This window comes from Pectinophora gossypiella, chromosome 8, assembly GCF_024362695.1.
Source record: "Pectinophora gossypiella chromosome 8, ilPecGoss1.1, whole genome shotgun sequence".
In the NCBI taxonomy this organism is placed as follows: Eukaryota; Metazoa; Arthropoda; class Insecta; order Lepidoptera; family Gelechiidae; genus Pectinophora; species Pectinophora gossypiella.
Window position 1 is genome coordinate 9,430,613 of NC_065411.1, and position 9,864 is coordinate 9,440,476.

Sequence of the window (9,864 nt, forward strand, 5' to 3'; positions counted from 1 at the left end):
TCAGTATCACAATCATTTTATTTACTTCCACATAGTTTTTGTATCACGATTAAATAAAGTCACAGCATAAGGTACACACTCACGGCAACGTCACGGTATTCGTAACGGTTACACAGTCTCTCGTTATCTAGCGCGCATAAGGACGTTAGCGCGAAGGGGCTACTCGCCCTCTACTTGCCCTCCACCACCCATGGTTCCTATATTCGGACCGAATCATCGGGACATGTGAACGTACTTGCTAGGTACTCTTTTCCGATCACACTTTCTTGACGTCCCTACAAGTTATAGGTGAGCGACTATAGCACTCCTCGTAATTATTCGACACGTCCGCTCATGACGATGGTTCGCGGTAGACTGCCCGACTAGAACGGCAGTACACGTCCGCTCGACACGACGACTCTGTAGTGACTCCCCGACTTCACGCAGCTCTGGCCGTACGCCACCTGACGTCGGAGCGATGCAACTTCATGACGGAAGTGATGTAACTTCATTTTATTTCCCGATTTGATCAATTTCTCTTCTTAATTCATAACTAACTCCGACACGGCCATCCTGCGCGACACACGTCCTCGTGTGTTAATCTGAAACAACATACCACAGCACAGTATCCAAGTTCGCTCGGTCATTCCTGACCAACATGAGACTCTACTTGTGACTCTACACGAGCTCTACTTGTGACTCTACAAGAGCTCTACTTGTGACTCTACAAGAGCTCTACTTGTGACTCTACACGAGCTCTACTTGTGACTCTACACGAGCTCTACTTGTGACTCTACACGAGCTCTACTTGTGACTCTACACGAGCTCTACTTGTGACTCTACACGAGCTCTACTTGTGACTCTACACGAGCTCTACTTGTGACTCTACACGAGCTCTACTTGTGACTCTACACGAGCTCTACTTGTGACTCTACACGAGCTCTACTTGTGACTCTACACGAGCTCTACTTGTGACTCTATACGAGCTCTACTTGTGACTCTACACGAGCTCTACTTGTGACTCTACACGAGCTCTACTTGTGACTCTACACGAGCTCTCATGACATCATGATAAATCATCAACTAACAATACACGGACCATTGACCAGTATTCACACACTATAAACAACCAAACTTGAAAATCCAATTACTCTTTACACGTCTGTCGTTACTATCACCTAAACGAGCGATAGTAACTCATGCCACTTTACTGAGCGACGATATCTCAAAACCAGGCGTCACTACCACCTAAATCGAGCGGTAGCAACTCATGCCACTTACACCAAGTGACGATATCTCAACACAGTCGTTGCTGCCACCTAAATCGAGCGACAGCAACTCATGCCACTTACACCAAGTGACGATATCTCAACACAGTCGTCACTGCCACCTAAATCGAGCGACAGCAACTCATGCCACTTACACCAAGTGACGATATCTCAACACAGCTAGCACACAAACTTTACATTTTAGTTGGTAGAATAGTGGTCAATGCGTTACACAATTTCTTCTACATCACTAATTTCTAATTTGTGCAGTTCGACTAATTCTACCGGAGGTCAACTTGACTTAGATTCAGGTACAATGTCATGACCAAATACAAAGTCAACATGACATCCAGGCCTCGACCGCATACCTGTAGTTTCTAAGACGAGCAGCACAAAAGTGCCTGCAGCCCCGAACACTACAAGTGCACAGCTTCCTATCAGAGTTGCTCCGAAACAAGTCAATGGGTTACACAATTTCTTCTACATCACTAATTTCTAATTCGTTTGAGTAATTCTACCGAAGTTCAACATGACTTAGATTCAGGTGCAATGTCATGACCAAATACAAAGTCAACATGAAATCCGGGCTTCGACCGCATACCTGTAGTTTCTAAGACGAGCAGCACAAAAGTGGCTGCAGCCCCGAACACTACAAGTGCGCAGCTTCCTATCAGAGTTGCTCCGAAACAGGTCAATCATAGCTTTCATTACTCAATTAAATCAACCAACATTACACATCTACTGCAAAGCACAACAGGCTGTAATATTCCTCCCCAAACTGCCGTTACGCTACAAAACAGTCATGAGTCACAACATCCCCTCCCGGGATGGCCACCATGGTCCACGACCACAAAACGACAGAGCACCCTGCTCTCACACACACAAGTCATAAAGTCACAATGTAGCGACCAACACCTCGAGGAAATATTACCGCACTTACACAATTACTGATTCGGTATGATCATCATTTAGAATGTTTTGCTCCAATTTTCTCACTAATGATTTACTGTTTCGGGCATTTTCTAAGCCTATTTCATTTAAGTAATCATAATCCAAATCATTTTACTTCGCAATGTTTACTTCACTTCATTACGATTTCCAATTTAACTAAAGTTAACAAAAGAGAACTTTCTGCACTATATTCGTTTGAATCCTAATAAAAAAATCCATTATTCAAATCAGGTAAAACAGATACGACTCACCGGGACGTATAAGAATTTCCAATAAAAGATCAACCACTGGTCTTGTGACATGGTTTAGGTCTTCAACAGCACCAGCGCAGCAAGTCCGGCTGGTATACAACGCGCTGCCATGATGTCGTCACTTTACACGGCTACGGCTCATCCCGCGCCATTTTCTTCCCCGCTTGCAATCCACCAATTGCCGAACCAAGTTATGACATGAAACAAAAGAATTCACTGTATTATCGTATTCACATGACTTTCTTTCAATCAGTTTAAAAAGATTACAATAAAGAATGTTGAATATTGAAACATTTGATGAATGACGGTAGATTACAAAACACGTTATTTAACAAGACATCATATCATGACTAACCTCCACCCGCTTGGAGTGAGAAAATACAACTTTAACCACGCAGGTTAAGCGTGTCTACACCAATTCGAAATATTTTTAGACCAAAATACAAAGATTTAACAATGATGAAAACAGATTGGAAAACGCGGTATGATTGACACGGATTGACACAATATGTCTCGCCAATTTGGTTTTTAAAAAAAGCAATTTTCCTCATTACTAGAAACGGAAATTTACCCAGCAATAAAGTCAATAACAATAAGGTTCCAGTATGAAAACGACTCACCGTAATAACAGTTTTCAATTTCAGGTTCCATAATTTTCAAACACGACAGCACACAGTATGGACATATTGTGATGTTCACGCCATTATATCTCACGGCATGTAGTGATGCCGATCATTAACAAGGTCCAGGTCACTTCAAAGTCAGGTCCATCTCCAAATTCAGGCATGACACTACATCTTCATCACGTGGTCACACGAATGTGATAATCATCATAATCTTCTTCTGATTGTGATAATCGAAACTTGCATTGTCTTGCTGTGAACGTCGCATCACGTTGTCTTCATCCAAGTCCACTAATCCCACTTCTGATGTCGTAACAGTGGTGTGATGTCAGAAGGGATGGGTGGGCGTTTGAAGAGTGGGCGTTAGAAGACAATAATGGCCGTCATCAGTATCACAATCATTTTATTTACTTCCACATAGTTTTTGTATCACGATTAAATAAAGTCACAGCATAAGGTACACACTCACGGCAACGTCACGGTATTCGTAACGGTTACACAGTCTCTCGTTATCTAGCGCGCATAAGGACGTTAGCGCGAAGGGGCTACTCGCCCTCTACTTGCCCTCCACCACCCATGGTTCCTATATTCGGACCGAATCATCGGGACATGTGAACGTACTTGCTAGGTACTCTTTTCCGATCACACTTTCTTGACGTCCCTACAAGTTATAGGTGAGCGACTATAGCACTCCTCGTAATTATTCGACACGTCCGCTCATGACGATGGTTCGCGGTAGACTGCCCGACTAGAACGGCAGTACACGTCCGCTCGACACGACGACTCTGTAGTGACTCCCCGACTTCACGCAGCTCTGGCCGTACGCCACCTGACGTCGGAGCGATGCAACTTCATGACGGAAGTGATGTAACTTCATTTTATTTCCCGATTTGATCAATTTCTCTTCTTAATTCATAACTAACTCCGACATATATTTTCTTCATAAGTAATTATATTTGCTTATTTTCTTATTTATTGTAAGTAAATCCCGACACTTTTTGTTGGCACGATAGTTCAAAGTATTTATAAGCATAACTTAGGTACTGGCAGAATATCAGTGTTGCTAAGAGTGGTATTTCTACTATTCTTCGCAACAACATGCTGAGTCAGTCCCTTTTCCCTGGCAGTGTATTTTTGATTTGTATACTTATCTTTATCTTCTCTACTATTGTACTGCACTGTTTTGGGAATAAAGTTATTCTATTCTATTCTATTCTATTCTTTTTTGGTAGTCAAGCTTATCATAATTCGCTATTTTAGGCCACTTACTCTGGATTCAAATTGTCTTTTGATAAGTAGATACCGATGGCCGCTGGGCGACCATGTGTCGGACGACGCTCAGTGGGTCGGCCCGCTACAAGGTGGACCGACGATCTGGTGAAGGTCGCGGGAAGCCGCTGGATGCGGGCAGCGCAGGACCGATCGTCGTGGAGATCCTCGGGGGAGGCCTATGCCCAGCAGTGGGCGTCGTACGGCTGATGATTATGATGAGTAGATTCGTCCCCCGTAGGAATGAGGTACTTTCTACGTTCTCTACTACGGCTACGTTCCCTAAAAATAGTATAGATGGCGTTGTCAATATTTAACATGTTAATTTCGTATTTTCTCATTACAAGAGTACTTACTTAAACGTTTATCCTTATTTACATTTCCCTTAAAGGTATTTTAAGATCCAAATCCTTAAAACAAATTACTGACTTTAAAGTAAATATAATCCTGAATTCTATATTAAGAAAATACAAATATATTATTTTTCCATCTGAAGAAAGAACCCTCTTCAAAGGGCAAACAAATTTAACGCCTGAACGAACATGCTTTGAAGTAGGTACGTGTAACGCAACATTCCGTATAAAAAAAAGAAATATAATTTAATTACACATTTTTCTTATGTCATCTTAGAATATTAAATTGTTTTTTTTTTGTATAGTCTTCCTATTAGAATCTTCAGAGCAATTACAACGAACATATTATATTATTACTCTCACTTACTTAGACTCTTCCTTGACTCAGTCCTCAGTTAAAGTGACCTTAAGGTCTTCCTTGAGCTCAACTCAAAATCGGTATTTTTAGACGGCGCCTCAAACTTAACTCGAATATATTCTATTTTGGCATGACGTCACTATTTTCCACATTATGTTGGCAGTATGATTATGCTCTATTCCAGTGAGTAGTCCTCAAATCGAACGTAAATGTCAATTTAAAATACCAAAATGATCAGCTGAGGCTGAGTCGAGTGTAGGATGAGTCGAACGTCTTACAATACGGGTGTTAGTGATATATTAGAGAGGAAAACGAAGTCCAGCTGTCGTTTTAAATAACAGATCTTCATGGTAGACACTTTGAAAATATACTTTAGTTTCTATAGATAGAATGGTTCAATTTAATAGCAGACGTCCCAAAATATGAAATAAAATAAGCCGTATATAAAGGCGTTAGAGGAAAAGGTTTTCCTGGGCATAAAGTATATAAAGTGTATATATATTAGAAATAAATACTTACTCCATTGTTGTCCGTTACATTTTTCTTTCCTAATTGACATGTTTTTCCGACAACAATGAGTAAAGTCGTTCGGATAAAAACACTACCAATTATCATAATGTCTACAGATCTCTAACAAGAGGGTCACGCATGTTTGACATGATGAACACACTATCTAGTTTCAAGCATTTTTTGTCCAATATAATTATCTAATACCTTTTCCTATAGAGTATTTACTAGCTACTCAACAATACACAACGTAAGCTCACGACTATAACCCAATAGGGGTTGTAAAGAGCGGCGCGGGTTTGGGGATGGGGGTGTTTGTAGTTACTCCACAAATTTCTTGTTATCTTAATAAATAAGACTCCATAATAATATAAATAAAAATATAAGTTTAAAAATTAAAACTCGACTACGGAAAATTCAGAAAACCGAAAATAAAATAATATAATATTGTCAGAAAATAAATTTAAAGCTCATGTGAAGCTTACTTTATGTAAAAAAGCTTATTATAAGATTAATGACTACCTAAATGATAAAAATGTCTGGTATTGAATGTGTTCCTCTAGTTATTAAATAACTTGTAATGTATATCCTCATTGGTTTTTAAAAGATGTGTTGCTGTTGCAGTTTCTTGTCATTTCTTCTCCTCAGCCATAACACCTTGCGAAATGACGTAAATTCAAAAATGTTACATTGACCTTCAACAAGTTAATCCATGATAATTACGTTGAATAAATGATTCACTTCTGATTTCACCGTGTAAGTGACATCGTAACGAATACTGAGAGGAATGATTCAGCTGATTATTCTGAGTTAATATCAAATCATCCCCCTGAGTATTCGTTACGATGTCACTAATACCCTGTACACATACATAAACTCACACCTCCTTCCCAATGCGGTAAGCAGTGACTATGGAATTCAATTTGCTTTGATTCTGACATCTCTTGCTTCCTCCACATTCATCAATAACACACGCGTACGCCGGGTCATAGAAAGTATTAATTTCAGTAATATAGTTAAGTAAGGATAATAATACATTTCCCTTCGTTCCGGGACAGTTCTCCTAGATTTATTGTTATTGATCAAACCACAGTGGAATTAATGACGGACAAATGTTTTATAGTCTGCAACTAATCTGCTTGTGTATTAAACTAAGTAAATATTATAATTATTTAAAAAACTAACTATACGATGTTAGGTTCTATGACGATCTTGTGACGTAGCGAGTAGGCGCCGCTACTTCAAAAGCGCATCCCTGATGCCGGGTAGCAGCGGTATCAGTACTGGTTGGAGGCCGAGGAAATGGATTCTGGTAGGGCTCTAGCTAGGACATCACCGATTGGGAAATTGATCGGTGTACTGCGGAACAGAAGGCGATTGGGGCAACCACCGAACTACACGCCCTATCTATGGAGTAATGAAGGCGATTACTCCACCGACAAGAGCGCATCTCTTAAATAAAGAGAGAGAGAAAAAACTAACTACATATTAAGCCAAGAGTAGTCACTTGTTCATAATCGGACACAGACAATAAACAATGCTCAATGTTAGGCTTTAAATTTGTAGTAATACAAAATCGCACGTATATAACGCCGATAATAGTGTAGTCGCGTATAAAGCTAGTCCGCTGTATTGTCTAAGTTAAAGTAACTACAAAAAATAAAAAGTAAGTACCTAGAATGCAATATAAACAAATAAAAAAGACCATATGTGTGGCAGTCATAAGCTCTGTATCCGAAAAGTATCTAAAATAAAAACCGTAGTAGCTGGCATTAAAACAAAGGCAGACTGCGCAGTTTTTTAACAAGTACACTTTCCGTACAATGTTGGTATGTGGTACGCTTCAGGGTTACGATCGGACTTTTTCTATTTACATTAAATAAAGTAGAAGCAAAAAGCTGGGCAAATACAATAGAGTTCTCAAATGTTGTTGTAGCCAGCATCCCAATAGTCCAGGAAAAGTAAAATACACTTTGACGACGTGTTCCCATTGTACCAAAAGCAAAAAGTCGGTCAGTACCTAAAAGTTTTTGTGAAAAAGATCTGAAGAATGGGAACTTTTCCGTGACATTCTATCTGCTATTGTACTGGAGACGTAGGTAAGAGATGGCCTTAATGAAATGGAGTAGTTTGCTCTACGAAGAGCACCATGTATCAATCTCTAGCGCAACTTATAACTACCAGGGTATTATAGAGGTATTTTAGTCGGTGACAACTTACCAAAAGTTACGATTTATTATGATTTATGGCAGTGAATATATTGCTTTTCCCAAAAGGGAATTACGATTTACGATATTATCAGTAATATGTTCCGAATGATATTACTTATTATAGGTTCCTAAATCTGAAAATCGTGTTGTCTGGCATGTTGGCATTTGGTATTTGATATTCTAGGTGATATTTCTCAGTAAAATTTAATGTATTGAATATCTATAAATTCTCTATTCTATAACTAGATATAATAATAATCAAAGTTTAGTACCTAAGTTACTCATAGAATGTAGCCAAGCACACTTTTATGTGCTATTCCGAAATGTAGGCTACATAGCTATATGACGCCAGTATATAAAAAAAAAACAGTCGGCCTTTTTGTCCTTACTCGGTCTCAGCCAAAAAGGTTCATTTTAGAGATAGGGGCAGTAAAGTAGATACTTTTGTGTAGCAAATGCCTCGAGCTATGTGCCTACGGCTGCCAATACGCAACCGTATAGCGCCTAGGTAAAATGCATCAAATTTTAAACAGCAGTTTTGAATGTAACATTTTACTACTGAAAAGATACGCGGGATTCACGTTGCATATAAACTACTTTACGTACAGACGTGAGGGAATATTTCAGTATCATTTTAAAAATGCTTCTTTGCGTCATGTTTTGAGTCTTCAGTTATTCAGTGAGAAACGTTGTAGCATCTGCTAGCAAATTCGAGTGAATTACTAACATTTATATAAAAACTTAAATTTGAGTGAAATAAGCACTTCAATAGGGTATTTGGCCGGATCAAAGATAAACTAGAAATGGGAGTCAGTCGAAAATGATCGAAAATCAATTTCATTATATTTTTCGACTTATTTTAGAATATTATGAATTAAGTACCAATGAGTACGACGTTTGACAGCTTTTGTTGATGACGTCACAGGACAGTTTGTCCCACAAACTCCAAAGAAAACTTTCGTTATGACGTTTCGTAAAAGTATCTCATTTGTTTAGGTTGTCAAGTAGCCTATTAGAACTTTATCATTCATTAATTTAAGAGCCACGCTCTCGTCGGTGTAGTATTCTCCATTCTTGTCTATCAAACACCAATTCTTTAGAAGATATACTTCCTTATAAGACACGTCGTTCACGTTTTTTAATCTGTTCAATGTAAGCTCTTCTTGGTCTTCTCCTAGAACTTATTATAACTTATAACTATACTAAGTACTAACTACTCTTCTTTCTTTCTTCTTTTCCTATTTTTGTTTCTTATTTTTAATAGAATTTATTCAAAAATAAAATATAAAGAACTGAACCACATTTTTATTAGATTTCCGTTTGCAAAAAAATGTTTAATACAGAATGATAAAAAAGTCCTTTTAACTTGGCTTTAGCCGGGATGATGCGATTGAAAAACCGCGATATAAATCTCCTTCGAAGCGCTAAGCTGGAAATCGTTCGCTTGCTCAGAGAAATCAGTCGAGTCCTAATGAAAGCCGATTATTCCTTGGACGATACGACAAGACAAGTGATCACCGGGTTCCACTTCAGGTCCGTTTATAGAACTGAAAAGAGAGAAAATAAGTAATTATTAATGAAAGGCTGGTATTATTTTGAGACTTGGATAAAAATAATGAAATTTGAAGGTTCCATTTCAAGCCAAAATTTCCATTTGTGCGATTAATATATCTGATACTTAATGCTGTTCGGTTCGCATTCGGTTATTATTTATGCACTCAGACCTATAATTGCGCGAAAAAGTCACACAGTTTTTTTATAAGGAAGAAACTTAACGATATTTTTTGTATTCTTATTCTGTGTGGATTTCCGCGATCAAAACAACAATAAAATACTTTGTTCTGAATTCAAATTCTGATACACGATAAAAATATAACAAAAGTAATGCACATGAAAATTCGCATTCGTTTGTTTTCGGAAATGCGAAATAGAAACATTGTAATTTTAAATCTATTTTACAAAAAATAGTACAAACAAGTAGTTTTTTTTGCCATGTCAGGGGTCTTTGCCGGCTCAATTATAACCCTGACAGCAGGATTGTTAAGGTTGGTATTCCACCTCACAACCCACACGATAAGAAGAAGACCTATTTTAC

At 38.4% G+C, this 9,864-nt stretch overlaps 1 long non-coding RNA gene across 1 annotated transcript; it reads right to left on the bottom strand.

Moving 5' to 3' along the window:
• Positions 1 to 3,954, bottom strand: LOC126368773 (uncharacterized). Its single transcript, XR_007566632.1, has 2 exons — positions 1,849 to 3,954; positions 1 to 1,615 (listed from the first exon to the last, which is right to left on the bottom strand). It is a non-coding gene; the product is annotated as an uncharacterized LOC126368773 (long non-coding RNA).
• Positions 3,955 to 9,864: the final 5,910 nt, after the last annotated feature.